This window comes from Palaemon carinicauda, chromosome 22 (assembly GCF_036898095.1).
Source record: "Palaemon carinicauda isolate YSFRI2023 chromosome 22, ASM3689809v2, whole genome shotgun sequence".
Taxonomy (NCBI): domain Eukaryota; kingdom Metazoa; phylum Arthropoda; class Malacostraca; order Decapoda; family Palaemonidae; genus Palaemon; species Palaemon carinicauda.
Window position 1 is genome coordinate 55,196,352 of NC_090746.1, and position 19,317 is coordinate 55,215,668.

The 19,317-nt window shown below is 47.4% G+C and overlaps 1 protein-coding gene across 1 annotated transcript in view; it reads left to right on the forward strand.

The window, feature by feature from the left end:
• Positions 1-19,317, forward strand: part of LOC137616454 (solute carrier family 22 member 7-like) — a 122,266-nt gene that overhangs the window by 59,230 nt on the left and 43,719 nt on the right. The gene's annotated exons all lie outside the window — the stretch shown is intronic.

Here is a 19,317-nt window from a genome sequence, read left to right on the forward strand (position 1 = left end):
TCCGTCATTAAGAGTTTTTCTTCGCTTTCCCTGCTCGGTGTACCAGTCTGCTTTTTTGGTGAAGTACTCTGATTTGGGGTTTTGGCGATCGTTGTATTTTGTTTTCTCTTAGCTTTTTTTGCTGTTTTTCATTATGAGTGAAAAGAGTCATTACCGTATCTGTGCGAATGAGGAATGTAAGGTGAGACTACCGAAAATGGCGGTAGATCCTCACACAGTTTGTTCTAATTGTAGGGGTTTTGTTTGTGCCCTTGATAATAGGTGCGGGGAATGTAAGGTTTTGGATGAGAAAGATTGGTTAATTATGAAGCGCTATGTGCGTAAGCTAGAGCTCGATAGAGTTAGGAGAGCTTCTAGGTCTAAGTCTAAGTCTGTTAGTGGTAAGGAAGACGAACTTAGCGTAGATTTATCTATTGATCCTATTATTGATTCCTCTTTGGAAGTTGATCCTTCCCTTGAGGTAGTAACTCCTGCACCTCCTACAGGTTCCGTATCTACGGATGACCCTTGGTACGCTAGCCTGGCGGCCGAGTTGAAGGCCATTAAAGAACAACTGGAGGCCTTTAAAGGTAAGGAAAGTGAAAGTGCTTGTGTTAGTGCAGTGGAGGTGGCGACTGACCGAATCTGTCATACCCCTAGGCCTAGACCTCTACCAAGCTCCCAGGACCAAGGGAGAAGGTACGTCGATGACCGAAAGGGGGTGAGAGGTACGTACCCTCGGTCAGCCGTCGCCTCAGACAGTCCTGTTGTCGATTCCCAGGCTGCTCTTGACCGTCACGGGAAAGACGTGTCGGATGTGTTGTTTTCTTCTCCGAATTCGTCCAGACGTAAATGGAAGTATGAAGCTTCAAGACCTACTAAGAGGAGATGGAACCGCGACGAACGGTCTCGTTCTTTCTCTCCCGGTTCTAGCAGTTATGAACCTTGTCCGTCGGAGGATGATTTCGACTCCGTGCCTGTGAAAAGGACGAAGCCTGCTGCCGAAGATACGAGTGTTATTCGTCAGCCCCCCCCTTCGGGTCCGCAAGACCCAGCTGATGTTGCTAAATCCTTTATGTCTGTCATGCAGGAACAACTTTTGACTTTAGTACAAGCCTTTAGCCGCCCTCACGCCCAGTCTGACAGACGTAAAGACGACTCGTTGCCGATTAAGAAGTCTGCTTCTAAGAGAGAACGGAGTTCTTCTTTAAAGAAAACTTCTCCCTCTCTACGCCAGGATGAGGAATGTGTGCTTTCGCCAGGCGATACTTCTTCGCGATACCAGGGCGATACGTTTTCTCGTTCTCGATACCGGGACGATACCTTATCGAATGACGCTGCTTCTCGTTCTCGATACCAAGACGATACCGCCTCCCGTTCGCTTCGCCACGACGATACCTCCTCTCGTTCGCTTCGCCACGACGATACCTCCTCTCGTTCGCTTCGCCACGACGATACCTCCTCTCGTTCACGACGCCACGACGATACCGACCCTAGTTCTCGACGCCACGACGATACCGCCTCTCGTTCACGACGCCACGACGATACCGCCTCTCATTCTCGCCGCCACGACGATACCGCCTCTCATTTTCGCCGCCACGACGATACCGCCTCTCGCTCTCGACGACAGAACGACTCTGCCTCTCGTTCTCGGTCCCAGGGCGATACCACCCTGCCTCTTCGGGACGATACTGCCTCTCGTCCCAAGGATTCTTCTAGCGCGGGACTCCAGGATGCAACCCGTCTTTTGCAGGATGATGCCTTTGATTTGCCCTTGTCGGGTTCTAAGGATCCTTCTTCTCTTTCGAAGGATATTGCAGATGTGGATCAGGACCTCGAGGATGTTTCTGATGACGATGATAATCCTGCCGACGCTGTGGAGATTACAAAGTTCTCTCTCGCTCCCTTCTTGAACTTTTTGGAGAGGAATTCCAACCTGCTGCCCCTCAATCTCCTCAGTCCCAATTTAACAGAAAGAAGGCCAAGAAACAGTCGGCCTTCATCAAGATGAAGCTGTCTATCTCCGCAAAGAAGGCTCTCACGAAGATTGATGACTGGATGATGGAGCGGAGACAAACTGTTAAGACTTCCTTCTCGTTTCTACCAGCTCGTCTTGCTTCAAGAGCGGGTATGTGGTATGCAACTGGAGAACCTTTGGGTCTGGGAGTGCCTTCCTCCTCCAAGGGTGACTTCTCTGGTTTAATGGACTCTGCTAGAAGGCATGCTCTCAACTCAGCCAAGGTCATGTGGTCGATGTCGGAGCTGGATCATCTCGTCAAAGGTATTTTTAGAGCCTTTGAGGTTTTTAGTTTCCTAGACTGGTCGCTTGGGACTCTCGCAAGGAAAACTGAACAGATGGAAGGATCTAGGGACCTTACCAGTATTATGTCCTGTATGGATAAGGCCCTCAGAGATGGGGCGAATGAGTTGGCTGCTCTGTTCTCAGCTGGGGTCCTAAAGAAGAGAGCTCTGCTTTGCTCTTTTGCTTCTAGGTCTGTTACCAATACTCAAAAGTCTGAGCTTCTTTACGCCCCCCTCTCTCAACATCTTTTTCCCGAGTCCCTGGTTAATGACATTACGCGTTCTCTGGCCCAAAAAGCCACCCAAGACCTTTTATCTCGTTCTGCTCGTAAGCCCTTGGCAGCCCCTCCTTCTTCTTTGAAACGGGAGGAAAGGAGATTCCAGCAGCCCTTTCGGGGCAGGACTACTTCAAGACCAGATTTTAGAGGGAGAAGGCAAGATTCAGGACCAAGATCTACCAGGGGTTCTTTCAGACCTCGCTCCAGAAAATGAAGTTCGTCTCCTCCAGACAGTAGGCGCAAGACTGTCAGGTTTTTGGCAGTCTTGGAAGAGGAGAGGGGCGGACACCTGGTCCCTCTCAGTCATCAAGGAAGGATACAAGATCCCCTTTCTGAAAAAACCTCCTCTCGCAGATGCTCCGCTGGCCTTAGTAGCCCGGTACTCAGATCCTGGGAAACAGAAGGCCCTAGTAGACCTTGTCAACCAAATGCTAGACAAGGGGGCGATAGAACCGGTTCGGGATCTAGCCTCCCCAGGCTTTTACAATCGCCTGTTTCTGGTCCCCAAGAACTCGGGCGGATGGAGACCCGTCCTGGATGTCAGCGCTCTCAACGTATTTGTGGAGAAGACAAAGTTCTCCATGGAGACGACTCAGTCGGTGCTGGCGTCAGTACGTCCAGGGGACTGGATGGTGTCCCTCGACTTGCAGGACGCATATTTCCATGTCCCCATCCATCCGACTTCGAGGAAGTACCTGAGATTTGTAATGGAGGGCAAGTGCTTCCAATTCAGAGCTCTTTGCTTCGGTCTCAGCACGGCTCCTCAAGTCTTCACCAGGGTAATGGCGAATGTGTCAGGTTGGCTGTATCAGGAGGGGATAAGGATATCCTTCTATCTGGACGATTGGCTGATTCGTTCACGATCGAGGGAGAAATGTCTGGAGGATTTACGGAAGACTTTTATGATGGCTCAAGATCTAGGCCTGGTCATCAACAGGGAGAAGTCTCAGATCAGACCGAATCAGACTATTCTCTATTTGGGGATAGTTCTGAATTCAGTTCTTTTTCGGGCTTCTCCCTCTCAGGAAAGACAGACCAAGTGTCTCGTAAAAGTCAGAACTTTCCTGGACAAGAAGAGATGCACAGCGAAGGAGTGGATGAGTTTGCTGGGGACTCTATCCTCCCTCGAACAGTTTGTCTCTCTGGGGAGACTCCACCTAAGGCCTCTTCAGCACTTTCTTTCGAAGACATGGAACAGAAAGATGCAGGAAGACTCCTTTTCCTTCCCCATTCCAATAGAAGTCAAGACTCTTCTGAAGTGGTGGCTGGACCCAACCTTGTTAGGGGAAGGGATCTCCTTACACAAGAAGAACCCAGACCTAGTGTTGTTTTCAGACGCATCAGAGTCAGGCTGGGGGGCAACACTAGGAAGCAAGGAGGTCTCAGGCTATTGGGAAGGAATTCAGCTGGGATGGCACATCAACAACAAGGAGCTGATGGCCATTTTTCTGGGGCTAAAGGCCTTCAAGGACTTGGTGTCTGGGAAGATTGTGGAGGTCAACTCAGACAACACCACAGCTCTTGCTTACATCAGGAAGCAAGGAGGGACTCACTCTCTGTCTCTGTTCGAGACAGCAAGAGAGCTCCTTCTTTGGGCGAAGGAGAACAGGATAAGCCTGCTGACGAGGTTTGTTCAGGGACAGAAGAATGTGAGGGCGGACATGCTCAGCAGGAAAGGGCAGGTCCTTCCCACAGAATGGACCCTCAACCAACAGGTCTGTCAGAGTCTCTGGAGGCTGTGGGGGAGACCCCTCATCGATCTTTTCGCCTCCAATTTATCCAAGAGGATCCCCATCTATTGCTCCCTAGTTCCGGACAGAGAGGCAATAGCAGTAGACGCCTTTTTGATGGATTGGACGGGGATGGACACTTATGCTTTTCCCCCGTTCAAGATCATCAATCTGGTAGTCAGGAAATTCGCCCTCCTCGATTCGGGACGGATGATCCTGATAGCTCCGTTCTGGCCGATGAGGGAATGGTTCACGGAGGTGGTGGACTTGTTGATGGACTTTCCAAGAAGCCTCCCTGCAAGTCCAAATCTGCTCAGACAACCTCACTTCGAGAGATATCATCAAAACCCCCTCGCTCTCAATCTGACTGCCTTCAGACTATCGAGAAGCTCGTCAGATCGAGAGGCTTTTCAGCGCAAGCTGCGAAAGCTATCGCCAGAGCGAGGAGGGTCTCTTCGCAGAGGGTCTACCAGTCCAAGTGGGAGACTTTTAGGGCTTGGTGTAGGAAGCACAAGATTTCCTCATCCACTACCTCTGTGAGCCAGATTGCGGATTTCTTGTTGTACCTCAGACAGGACGCTAAGCTAGCTGTGTCCACTATCAAAGGGTACAAAAGTATGCTCTCTTCCGTCTGTCGGCATAGAGGCTTGGACTTGTCTCGCGATAAGGACTTACATGACCTCTTGAAGTCTTTTGAGACAACCAAGCAGACCCAGTTAAAGCCCCCTTCTTGGAACCTTGATGTGGTTCTTAAATTTCTGTGCACCAAGAGATTTGAGCCCATCTCACAGGCTCCCCTTAGGGAGGTTACCAAGAAGACCCTCTTTCTTTTGGCCTTAGCAACAGCTAAAAGAGTTAGTGAAGTCCATGCAATTGAAAAACAGGTAGGCTTCAATCTGAATGGGGCAGTTTGTGCCTTGAGATTAGACTTTCTCGCTAAGAACGAGAACCCTTCTAAGCCCTGGCCGAGGACCTTTGAGGTTCCTAACTTGACCAACCTAGTGGGTCAAGAGCAAGAGAGGCTGCTCTGTCCAGTACGAGCCCTCAAGACCTACTTGTCTCGCACGAAAAGTGTGAGAGGCTCTTCTAGCTCCCTGTGGTGTTCTGTGAAAGATCCTCAAAAGCCCCTTTCCAAGAACGCTTTGTCCTTTTTCCTGAGGGAAGTGATAAGAGAAGCCCATCTCTTGTGTGAGGAGGAACACTTCGGACGTTTAAAAGTGCAAGCTCACGAAGTGAGGGCCATTGCGACCTCGCTTGCTTACCGCAAGAACATGTCGCTCCGTCAAATTATGGATGCGACATTCTGGAGGAGCAACTCTGTGTTCGCCTCTCATTACCTCAGAGAGGTGAGGGTGGATTATGAGAAATGTTATACCTTGGGACCATACGTAGCTACGGCTTCTGTATTAGGCAAAGGAGTTACTACCTCCCCTTAACCTTAGTTTTGTTTACTTGTACATAGGTTGGTGTATTTTTTATTGGTTGTCTGAGGACTTCGACTTGTGTACAGTCACCTCAGTCTAGTTAGATAATTTTTATCTACTTTGCAAATGTTAGGTGGTTGGTTTGGTAAAGTTGCGGTTTTTTATTTTGGGCAATAGGTAGTCCTGAAGTCTAGTCAGATTGTTGGTCTCACCCCGTTGACAGACTCAATTGAGTGTTTTCAGCACTGCAGGTCACATCCTGGCTGACACTCCTAAGGGAAAGCGACTCAAGAGGCAGGAACCTTTGAAGTCAGCTACCTTAGCAGGTAAGGAATCAAGGTGTTTATTTATCCTACAACTTTTTTGGTTGTTTCCCCAACGATGTTACTGTCTATCACCCTCCTCCAAGTGTGTTAATCAGCTATGTATATATAACTGCCAGGTAAGTTCTATTCATAAAAATGGAGTTTCTGGGCTCGAACCTGTGCCGCCCAGTGGATAAGCTCCATTTAGCACTTATTCTTAGGTAATTTACTGCTAAATATACCAGAGAAAAAAATGTAAAGGAGTGCTAGGTTAACTAGCTCGCTCACCTATTGGTGTCGGTATAAAATTGGGCGTATAATCCAGAGGTCCCGCACTATTTAGATTCATCCACGACAAAGACCCCAATAGAGGAGAGCCGTTCAACCTCACTCGGCACCACCAACTCTGCATCCGCTCAGAACCCAACTCCTTTTTTAGCACGCCTGTGTTGTAACCCGCTTTTTTTTTGTGCTCTCGTATTTTGCTTATTTTCCACTGGATTATGGCTTCTTCATCGGTTTCCCAGGAGACACCGTCTAAGTTGAGTACCAAGCTATGTTTTGCTGTGTTTTGAGCAATCTAGATCGTTTAATATTTAAATTATAGGAGTTTATTCTCTTCGATCATATCGATCTTGCTTGATTCCGCTTACGGTTGGTACTCCTGTTTTGAGAGCTTTTAGTTTCACTCGCGGTGTTACTAAGTGTATTATTTTATTATTAATTAAATTTTTATATGTTTTTGTGGATATTCATTATTTAGCGTTTAGAACCCTTGTGGTTCATATTTAGGGCCGATATCAGTTACGTATCGTAGATGGCTTGCCGACCTTCGTTACTGGGCGGCAATTTTTATTATTTAAGCCATCAGGTTGCTGTCCTTTGGGATTTATTTATTATGTTGCATACCTTGCCCTAATTTTTTATGTGTATATTCATATATTTTTCAACGCTATTACTTTTATAATGAATATTTGTGCTTATTACTCCGTATGATCTGTTTTGGTAGTGTTTGGGGATCGTCAGTTGGTAGCCCTGCTGCTCCGTGTCACGTGATCCTCCCCCAAGCTCCCCCTCTCGCTAGGTTGGTGGCTAGGCTTCTCTCCCCCCTCTCCTAGGGGACCGTTGCCTTCCCTCCTTTTAGAGGGGGTAGTTCAGTGTTTATGGACTTTGTCCTCCGGGTGTCCCGGCGGTTTCGTCTCTGTCTAGACGGGTTGGCCACCTTTCAACAGAGTAGGATCCCGGTGCACCCTATTTTATATTCACCTATCACAATTTTATTATGTTATACGAAACCCTCCGGGTTCGGTTGGCGGTTCTTATCTACAGTTCCGCCCCCCTATTAATTTATAACAGTTCCTATGATTATATAGGATTATATATGACAGATCACTATCCCGGAGTTCCTATATGTATTGGTTTATGGATATACCTTTATTTCCCGGCCCGGGGCTTTACCTCGCTCCGGGAAATCAGACACCATGTGTCTTAATTCTTACCTATATTTCCCGGCCCAGGGCTTAACCTCGCTCCGGGAAATCAGACACCATGTGTCTTAATTCTTTGTTGTTGCATCCTTTTTTATGATCCCGGCTCGACCGGAATGGATAGCTATACTCTAGTCTTAAGTTAGACTTATGTTTAGGCCCGGGTCCTCCGGACCCGCCCCTACTTAAGAGTATTACAGTTAAGCTCTAGTCTTAAGTTAGACTTATGTTTAGGCCCGGGTCCTCCGGACCCGCCCCTACTTAAGAGTATTACAGTTAAGCTCTAGTCTTAAGTTAGACTTATGTTAGTCCCGGGTCCTCTGGACCCGCCCCTACTTAAGAGAATTACAGTTTCTCATATACTATTCTTTTTATAGATGGTGCATTGTCAGACGACGGCCTGTGCGGCTGTTCTTCATCAGCCTTGTGGCCATACCGTATGTAGGTCTCACGCCCTCTGCGGAGTTCAGCTGGAGGACATAGTGGTCTGGCACCCTGATAACTGTATGGTCTGTTTTGACCTCATCACCACCCTCGGATCTGATTCGGTGAGTCCCGTTGGCTATGTTGCCTTTTTAATTATTTTACCTTTTTTGGTATACATACACTATTTAGTAAGATTTCTATGGCCTTGAAGGACCACCGGGAATCTTCCTTTTTATAATTCCCACTATTATTTCAGGCATCCCCGGAGCAGAAGACTGCGGCTCGGGCCACACTGAAAGTGTGGGTTAGGGGATTTGCCAGAAACGTCAAATCTAAACAGCCTTACGTCCTGTCTGAAGACTATTGTGCCATGATCTATCCTAACGCCAAGTCTTCAGCCGCTGTGGCTAGGCATGTTGCAGCTCCCATCATTGCCCACATTGATGCCACCATAGCGGGGTTCATTGATCAAGAACAAGATCCGTCGGATGCCCCCGGAGATCTGGAAGACAATGTTGCTTCCATGAACCTGGATGTTGAACCCATGTTATTGGATGATCCGGATGCAGGTAGGGTGGTAAGTGAGGCAGGTGTTACCGGCGCTGAGATTCCTATCCTCAGCCCCGCTCTTTCTTCTTCATCTGATCGCTCTTCCTTTCATAGTTTTTCTGGGGACCGTGATTCGTCTCAACGATCACACCCGGTTCCCCCCAAGGATAAGTCTACATCTAGAACCTTACCTAAAGCTCGTAAGCCTCACAAGGCTTCCCATAGTTCTAAGCTGAATACAAACCCGTCATCTAAGGCTTCTGGCTCCTCCTCTAAGTCTCACGACCTGGGAGTACAATCCGCCACTCCTGCTCCTAGCCCGGGCCTTTCCGAATCAGCCATGCTTCGCATTGTGTCTGAGATGCAAGCTAAGTTGGTGTCGGAAATGCAGGCCAAGATGGACACGATGTTCTCTAACATCGGTCAGAGACTTGGGGCATTAGAGCAAGGTGCTCCGGAGCGAGTCCAAAGCTCTCTCATCCCGGATGCCTCTAAGCTCCCGCCGTTTACCAAGAATAATCCTTGGCGCATGGCTCTTCATTCCCCGTTCTCAGACGGAATGTTAACTTTGGAAGGTCTTGGCACTCGTCCTCTAGAGGACTTTGAATTCTTTCCTCCTGGTCTGGCATTTCCATTTCATGGTTATGCCAGGCTTACCGAGGAAGCTCTGGTTCGGTTAGATAAGGTCCCCAAAGAGACTGTCATCTTCCCAAAAGAACAAGCCCAATCTGTTTGGGCTAGGTTCCTGAATGACATTGGTTGCACCAACACCATGTTGACGCCTTATAAGAGCTCCTTCACAATGTTCTTAATGGACAAAAACACCGTGACTCCATGCGTCAATAAGGTAGCAGAGCTTGCTTTCCAATATGCTCTGGAGGAGAAGCCCTTGCCTCCCATCCGAGAGGTGGATCCGATCTCCCTCCTTCTTCCTTCTGGCATTGAGTGTTGGGACAATGTCCATACCACTTTTACCTCTGGCAAGCTATCAGCAGACTGTGCTTCAGTTATGTTTAGTGAGCGGCTTCCCCGTCTCCCGGAATCCCTCATTAAACAGGAGTATGATTCCCGCCTACGTGTTGGCCGTACTCTGAACTTGGCCACGTCCACGGAGTCGATAGCCTTAACTTATGATACTGAGAGTATCTTTAAGTCTCTCAATAAGGCTTCGTTGCAGTCATTATACTACGACCTTTATGACTTCGCTATTGCTAAACGTAGGTGTCGCAAACACGTCCTGGCTGAGGCGACTATTAGGCACGAGCCTAATAAGCTTATCCGGTCCTCCTGCTGGGGTTCAAATCTCTTCCCTGAGGATCTTGTAGAGGAAGTCTTGGCAGAGGCCACTAGAGTCAATCAGAGCCTTAAAGCCCGTTGGGGTTTGACTCCTAAACGGAAATATGACCCCGCAAATTACCAAGCCCGGGGTAGGAAGAAGCTCCGCCCGTATACCTCCACCCAGTTCAGGCAACAGCAGAGTAGTTCGTCCAATTTCCGACTGCCTCTTCCTCCATCTCCCGTTGCTCCTGCACAGCCTTCCACCTCTCAGGCTCCTTCGGACGACTATGTCACCGTTCTGCTCCCTAAGAGCCAGCTTTCCGGTGCCTCCACCACTTCTCCTGCCTTTAACCAGTCTTATGAGGCTCATAGCTCTTCCCAGAGTTATAACAGAGGTAGAGGCTACCACCGTGGTTCAAACCAGAACAGAGGTAGAGGAAGAGCCTTTCGCAAGGGAAAGAACTTCCGAGGCGGACGTGGAGGCAACTCCTCAAGCCAATATTGAGGTGCAGCAGGTAGGGGGGAGGCTTTATGCCTTCCGCAACAAATGGAGGTTCAGTCCCTGGGCTTTCAGTATCATCTCCAAGGGACTGGGGTGGAGTTGGATTCAAGGGCCTCCTCCTCCGAACAAATTTCATCAACATTCCACTCCGGACCTAGTCGAATTTGTCCAGGATCTGTTACAAAAGAACGCCATACAAGAAACGAAACACCTGAAGTTTCAGGGTCGGCTGTTCAGTGTCCCGAAGAAGGATTCAGACAAGAGAAGAGTGATTCTAGACCTATCCCTTCTCAACTTGTCCATTCAATGCGACAAGTTTCGAATGCTTACCGTCTCGCAGGTGCGGACCTTACTTCCCCGTGGGGCCGTCACCACCTCTATCGATCTTACAGACGCCTATTATCACGTCCCGATAGCGAGACACTTCCGTCCGTATCTAGGCTTCCGCCTAGGGGACAAAAATTACTCCTTCAAGGTGATGCCTTTCGGGCTCAACATCGCCCCAAGGATCTTCACAAAGTTAGCAGAAGTCGCTGTTCAGGAACTCAGAAATCAAGGGATTCAAGTAGTAGCCTATCTGGACGACTGGCTCATTTGGTCAGACACCTCCCAAAATTGCCTAAAAGCCACTCACAGAGTCATCCAATATCTTCAATCTCTAGGCTTCCAGATCAACTTCAAGAAGTCCCGTCTTCTTCCGAAATCAAAGTTCCAATGGCTCGGCCTGCAATGGGATCTTATATCTCATACTCTGTGTCTTCCCAAACCCAAGAGGTTAGAGATTGCAAGGAACACCAAACGCTTTCTCAAAGACAAAGTAAGTTCCAGACGACTCCAAGAGAGGATTCTGGGGTCCCTTCAATTTGCCTCAGTGACGGATCTACTTCTGAAGGCAAAATTGAAAGATATCAATCGTGTCTGGCGTTCGAGGGCGAACCGGAAGCTCCGGGACAGGAAAGTCCGCCTTCCTCCCATTCTACGGGAAAGACTTCTTCCTTGGACAAGAGCCAACAATCTGTCAAAGTCAGTTCCCCTTCGATTTCCGCCTCCGAAGTTAATCATTCACACGGACGCATCCCCATCAGGTTGGGGCGGCTATTCTCAGCTCAGGAAAGTTCAAGGTCTTTGGTCTCCCTTATTCCGCCAATTTCACATCAATGTGCTGGAGGCCATGGCAGTTCTTCTAACCCTGAAACGTCTCGCTCTACCCAAGAGACAACACCTTCGTCTGGTCCTCGACAGCGAAGTGGTGGTCCGCTGCCTCAACAGAGGCGGGTCAAAATCAGGGCCTCTGAACCATGTTCTAGTAGCCATATTCTCCCTAGCAGCCTCGAACCGTTGGCATCTTTCAGCTGTCCACCTGGCGGGAGTCCGGAACGTAGTGGCAGACGCCTTGTCCCGGACCTCCCCTTTAGAATCGGAATGGTCACTCGATCTAAAGTCATTCCGGTGGATTCTCTCTCGGGTTCCCGGTCTCCAAGTGGACCTCTTCGCCACGGAATCCAACCACAAATTGAGAGTATATGTGGCTCCCAATCTAGACCCTCAGGCTTACGCCACAGACGCCATGTCACAGAATTGGGACATCTGGGAAAGGATTTATCTCTTTCCCCCGGTGAATCTTTTACTGAAAGTCCTAGACAAACTGAGATCCTTCAAGGGACAAGTAGCCTTGGTCGCACCCAACTGGCCCAAGAGCAACTGGTATCCTCTCCTGCGAGAGTTGAGACTATATCCTCACCCGATACCCAATCCGGTTCTGTCTCAGATAGTACAAATACGCGTTGTGTACGCTTTCTCAAACATTCAGAGCGCCCTAACTTTATGGACTTCATGAAGTTTGCGGCCATGCATGGTGCCAATATCGATCCTCAAAACACCCTGTTCCTAGAATCAGATAAACGGGATTCCACCATCCGCCAATATGATTCTGCAGTTAAAAAGTTGGCAAAATTTTTGATAGACTCAGACGTGCACTGTATGAACTTGAACCTTACAGTCACTTTCTTTAGAACTTTATTAGAATCAGGTCTGGCAGCCAATACTATCACCACTATTAAATCTGCTTTGAAAAAGATCTTCCTAGTGGGTTTTAACATAGACTTAACCGACTCTTTGTTAGCTTCAATTCCGAAAGCCTGTGCCAGACTGAAACCGGTTACTCGTCCTACCCCGGTGACCTGGTTCCTTAATGATGTACTCAAATTGGCTTCTGATACCATTAACAGTTCTTGTGATTACATTCCCCTTCTCAGGAAAACACTTTTCCTGGTGAGCTTGGCTTCCGGGGCAAGAATTTCTGAACTGGCAGCCTTGTCGAGAGACCCGGGTCATATTGAGTTCCTTCCTTCGGGAGAGGTCCTTCTTTCACCTAACAAATTCTTTTTGGCTAAGAACGAAGACCCTCAGAACAGATGGTCCTCCTGGAAAATTGTTCCCCTCACGCAAGATCCATCTCTGTGCCCTGTTACTACTCTTGGGTCTTATTTATCCCGGACCTCCTCTAACTCCTCGGGGCCTCTATTCATTAGAGAACAAGGTGGTACCATTACCATTAAAGGGACCAGGCAACAAATTTTGTATTTTATTAAACAAGCTAGCCCTGACTCTTTTCCTCTTGCACATGATATCAGAGCGGTTGCTACTTCGGTGAACTTTTTTTCACCACATGAATTTTACGGACCTTTCCAGGTATACAGGGTGGAAATCACCGTCAGTGTTCAAGAAACACTACCTTAAACATTTGGAAGCCCTAAAATTTTCTACAGTAGCTGCAGGGAGCGTAGTTACTCCCAGGTAACTCACAGGTTAATTCCTGGTCATTTTATCTCTCCCCCTTACCTGCCTCATTTATACCCTATTTGTATTCGTTAGTTTCGCACCTGAATACTGTTATTATATTTGTAAATTTTTAACTCCTGAGTATCTGTATATATTATCACTCACGGCATTATTATACCTTACCTTATTTGTCAGTTGTTCTACCAAGTGGATTTATGTTCCTTTTAAGATACCCTTATAATTGTTTTTGGCACTCATCTCTGATTAAAGCAACTTGTATTTCCCTTACGCTTATGTTTTTTCCTTTATTTTGCAAGTTTGGTGACATTTCTCTTGTATATATTCACTGGGCGGCACAGGTTCGAGCCCAGAAAAGGGATTTTGACGTAGGAAAAATCTATTTCTGGGCGAGGGACCTGTGCCGCCCAGTGAACCCTCCCAGCTCCTCTCCCTTGGAGTCCCCAAACTTTGGGTGCTAAGGAGTTGGGTTCTGAGCGGATGCAGAGTTGGTGGTGCTGAGTGAGGTTGAACGGCTCTCCTCTATTGGGGTCTTTGTCGTGGATGAATCTAAATAGTGCGGGACCTCTGGATTATACGCCCAATTTTATACCGACACCAATAGGTGAGCGAGCTAGTTAACCTAGCACTCCTTTACATTTTTTTCTCTGGTATATTTAGCAGTAAATTACCTAAGAATAAGTGCTAAATGGAGCTTATTCACTGGGCGGCACAGGTCCCTCGCCCAGAAATAGATTTTTCCTACGTCAAAATCCCTTTTTTATGATAAAACAAAGTTTTGTGAATACTTACCTGGCAGTTATATATACATTCGAAGGCCCACCCACCTCCCCTCAGGAGACAGGTCGGGCATAGATGAACTGAAGAACAGAAAACGGGAATGATTCCTCCTACCACCCTTTAACGGGTGTTACCACCCAACCACCACAAGGCGGTTGCCTAGTTTTAGAAAAATTCTGCCGAAATAGAGATAATTAGCTATGTATATATAACTGCCAGGTAAGTATTCACAAAACTTTGTTTTATCATAAAAACTCCGTGTTTAAAAAAAAAACAAGAAGAAAAATAAGAGGGAATACAGTAGTGTGCCTGAGTGTACCCTCAAGCAAGAGAACTCTAACTCAAGACAGTGGAAGACCATGGTGCAGAAATTGTGGCACTACCCAAGATTAGAGAAAAATGGTTTGATTTTGGAGTGTCCTTCTCCTAGAAGAGCTGCTTACCATAGCTAAAGAGTCTTCTATTCTTACCAAGAAGAAAGTAGCAACTGAGCAATTTCAGTGCAGTAGTTAACCCTTTGAGTGAAGAATTGTTTGGTAATTTCAGTGTTGTTAAGTGTATGAAAGAATAGGCTAGTCTATTCAGTGCATGTGTAGGCAAAGGGAAATGAGCCATAACCACAGAGAAGGATCCAAAGTAGTACTGTCTGGCCAGTCAAAGGACCCAATAACTCTGGCGGTAGTATCTCAACGTGTGGCTTAAATGACTGTCTGCTGTTTGCTTAATACGCTTATATATACTTCAGCTACAAATTGTGGGAACTTAGAGATAGAGCCACTTCAGTAGTCTCTTATACCACTACATTGTTATCCTTGAGAAAGGGCGATAACCTGGTGGATATAGCCTTTTTGTATAAAGCAATAGTAGGGAGAGGGAACAGATTTAATGTAGAAAGAAATTACCAACCTATTTAAAGAAGGAAGATTACAAGAATAAACGGATTTTGAGCGAAGCGAAAAATCTATTTTTGGGTAAGATGGCCATGTCGTCCTGATGGAAGTTCCTTAAAGGCAGCTTCCTAGGGTATATTACAACTACGGCGATATTCCCAGAGAATTTACCTTAAGGTACCCAGAATTCTAACTCCTGGAGCGAGTATCCCTAAAAAAGACCTTAGGGATATCGTAAATATCAGTGGACGTATTCTTGACACGCCTCATAGCAATCTATACCCCGAATAGAGTTAACACTTCGTAGGGGTCAAATGGCAAGAAAACGAAAACGAGAAAGAAAAGGGGAGAGCCGTTCGTAAGGCCCTCTCTTCTCCCGTTTCGTAAGCGTGCCCTGCCCCGATTCTGGCGCCATCTGCATTCCTTGTAGCGAAACACGAGGTGCTACAGATACTGTATGTAGGGAGGGATCCTACGGCCCTTTCATTGAAAGGGAAGGGCGGGTCCATCAGGACGACATGGCCATCTTACCCAAAAATAGATTTTTCGCTTCGCTCAAAATCCGTTTTTTGGGCTCAAGCCATGTCGTCCTGATGGAAGTATACCAGAGCATTACTGTATCTGTGGATTCTCAAAATGTGCCGTACTCCTCAGAAATATTTCCCCCAGTCGACGCGACCTAGAGACCTAAGATGTTACCGTCATACATCTTTTCAACTAATCATAAACCATGATAGAGCTTCCTGCCCCCAACAGGGAAGAGTCTTACTAGACTCTGGGAAAGTCTCGAAGAGTACATATATCTAAGTATGAACCCCAGGCAAGCGAGTATAGTGGTCTCACCCCATACTGGGTAAAGCGAAGTTCGAAAAGAATCACTGTGTCAATATGAAATATCGACCAGTCCTCCGCTCAAAACACGTATTGGACAAAGGTTCATATCCGCTTAGGAGGAAACTCGTAAATCCGCCACCATCCCTTTATGGGATGGAGTCCTCCAGCTAAGGGGAAGCATAAACCAATGCAATATTAGCTTGCATAAGGGAACATTCTATTAGAATTATCCCCGGGTAAATATACATAGAATGAATGCTCACAGGTGAAGGAGACGCAAGGTTCTCAAGAACCAGTTTATTGACAGACAATAAACAAACAGGTTAACCACACTCATATATATATATATATATATATATATATATATCTATATATAAGAGGAGGATAACTAAAACTTTAAGCATAAGTATGATAGTAAACAGCAACTTGTTTGTCTGAAAGAAAAAACATTGGAGCCACTTTTAAGATACCAAAGTATCAAAGTCAAAAGTCTGTTTTACTAATCAGTCACATTAGCGTTAGAAACGCTCGGCACGCATGTTTGCACTTATGCTGGGTTCACCTTTGAAAGTGGAACAGTCAACGTGGGTCACCCAGTACCCTCACATAGTATGTAGTACAACATGTGACTACATACTCACCCTGGAATTAATTGTCCCAATTAAGTTACTGTTCCTCGCAGAGTTAAACAGCAGGGTTAACGACGCAACCCACTGCCACCACAGAACCTCTTAGTTGCTGCACTTGCTTCGCATAGTGACGAAAGAACACTCTGGAAGACTTCCAGCCAGTGTACGAACGAAGATGTCCAAAATCCCTACAACTAAAGAAGTTTAAGGATGAAGCAACTTTCCTCGGATCGTGACCTGTGGGTGAACAGTCAGGATCCGCTCTGCGAATAAGATATGTGATTTTCGCCCTGAGTTATTTCAGTAATAAATTTTGAGCCTGACGTTTCTCCCCTGGCCAGATGGCCATCCTTGAAGTCTGAAGTTCTACGAAGATAGACCTTTAGGCATTCTACTGGACATAGAGATGCATCTTCTTTCAGAGGGCAGATTCTTCAGGGACCCCACCTGATGGTGGGTAACTCGTTCTTGGTGAGAAACGTAGGATCCGGAAATAGGTTCAGTTCACCCGTCCAGGGACTGAACACGACCTTCCTCTCTCGAGAGGGGTATGATCTCACTAACCCTGGCCCCGGACGCGAGTGCAAAAAGGAGGATAACTTATGGGGCAAATCCTTTAACGCACACTCCTTATTGTTCAACAGTGAAGCAACATGAAGAACTTTTCTAAAGACCATGAATTGGGCTTTGGAGGTGCTAAAGGTCTGAGCCTAGCGCAGGCTTTCGGAACTTTTATAAAAGATCTCGTTAGCGAGGTCGACCTGGAAGGCATATAGAATGGGTCTTGTCAAAGCAGGCCTACATGATGAAATCGTGTTAGTTACCGATCCATAACCATGGAGATGGATGAAGAAAGACAAGCAGAAGTCCGTCGTGATCTCCTGCGGAATCTTCGTCTGACAAGGGGCTACCCATTCTCTCCAAGATGACTCATATTGCCTTATAAAAGGTTTGCACTTATAATCCTTTAGGAAGTCCGTGCTGGCTTTCGAAATCCCGAAACACTTTCTCACCTGATTAAGGAAAGAAATCATGAGCTGCTGGGTCCGGGTTTTCTGTGATGAAGCGCAGACAATTGACTTCTGGACTCACTGGGTCAGAACTGGATCTGGTAGCGGACGAAACTCCAATCGTAGTTCCAATGCCAGAGGGAACCCCACACTGTTCGGTCATTTGTGGGCCACTACTGCCGCTACTCCCTTAAATGATCTCAGTTTGTTGAGGACCCTCAACAGAAGGTTGTAAGGAGGGAACAGATAAATCCTGAACCATCTGTTCCAGTCGAGGGACATCGCGTCCACTGCTTCCGCCAAGGGGTCCTCGTACGGGGACATATACAGGGGCAACTTCTTGTTGTCTTTCGTCGCAAAGAGGTCTAGCCGCAGTTCTGGGACTTGACTCAGAATGAAGGAGAATGGTCCTGCGTCTAGGGACCATTCCGACTCTATCGGTGTGAACCTGGATAGAGCGTCCGCTGTCACATTGCGGACTCCTTAAAGGTGAACTACTGACAGGTACCATTTCTTCTTCCCCCAAATCGGAAGATGGCCAACATCACCTGGTTGAGAGGTGGCGACCTTGATCCTTGTCGATTCAAGTATCTCACAACTCCCCCGCTGTCCAGCACCAACCTAATGTGGATCGAGCGATGCGGGGAGACTTTCTTGAAGGAAAGAAGGACTGTCATAGTCTCTCGAAAATGACTGTGAGAGGTCTTGAATAGACTGGACCAAGACCCTTGGGCCTTTTTCTGATGAGAATGAACTCCCCATCCCTCCTTCGAGGCGTCTGGGTGACTCGTCACCGACGGGGGAGGTGGATGAAGAAGAACCGACTTCCTAAGGAGTCTGGCTTGGGACCAAGGCCTGAGAAGAGTATTTCGACGAAGTGGAACTGGTCTTCTCAGATCTCTTCGCGCATCTGATGCATAACTACTCCAATCTCCGGTTGCATCCTTTAGCTGTGCTCTTAGCACCGGGTCTGTCACCGAAGTAAACTGGAGAGACCCCAGTACACTCTCCAGTTCGCATCTGATATCCATACGGAATCTAGAAGTCTCTTGACAGAACCAGCTATCTCCTTTCTTTACTCCGCCATGACGGAGAAAACGGTGTGACATTAGGTCCCAGTGGATTCACACCCACCGGAACTTAGAGATGGAGGAAGTTGAGACTTTTCCTGTTGATCTTGAAGCCTAGATAATCTAGGAAATGGATCACATACAGGGAAGCTTGCAAGCATTCTGTCCTGGGTGCTGCCCACCCCAGCCAAAAATCCAGGTAAGCTACTACCTGAATTCCCTTTAGGCGTAATTGACTGAGAACTACGTTCGCAAGCATCGTGAAAATCCTTGGGGCTATTTTAAGCCCGAGAGGCATGGCTTTGAAGACGTATAGTCTTCGTTGTAGCCTTAACCTTAGGTAGGAGGGGAATCGACAATAGATTGGAACGTGCCGATAGGCGTCTGACAAAACTATGGAGGCGGTAATTGCCCTCTTGGGCAGTAAGGTCCTTATGTGTTGTATTGTTAGCATCTTGAACCTGTAGTTCGCTATGAACCTGTTAAGTGGCGACAAGTCCAGAATGACTCCGAGATTTTCGAGTCTTTCTTGGGAACACAAAACAGCCTCCCTTGGAATTAGATGGACTTTACCCTTCGGATCACTTTTCCTCTAACAGTTCATGAATGAACTCCTCCAGAACGGGGGTGGAGTATCGGAAAAACGCCGAGGGTATGGGGATGGAGTGCTGTACCAGCTCCAGCCCAGTCCCTTCTTGAGTAGGCTGTGGACCCAGGGATCGAAGGTCCACCGATCCCAAAAGCGTTGGAGACTCCCTTCTACCAATATCATCTCGCTCGGACTGTTGTCCTGAGGTCTTGCCTCTCTGACCTCGACCACCCATGAAACCCCTTCTCCTTGAGGGGTGCCTAGACGAAATTCTGGCTGCTCCTCTAGGCTTGTTCGACAGGCAGTTGACTGACCTTCGAACGATGGGTTGAATGCCGGAGACTGTGTCGACACGAATTGGGGAACCCACTGAAGTGTGGTCGGGGTTTTTGCCACCATCTGGGGCACTGAGGGCATCAGCAAATGCCGTTGCTGCTGATGTCTACTTGACTTAGCT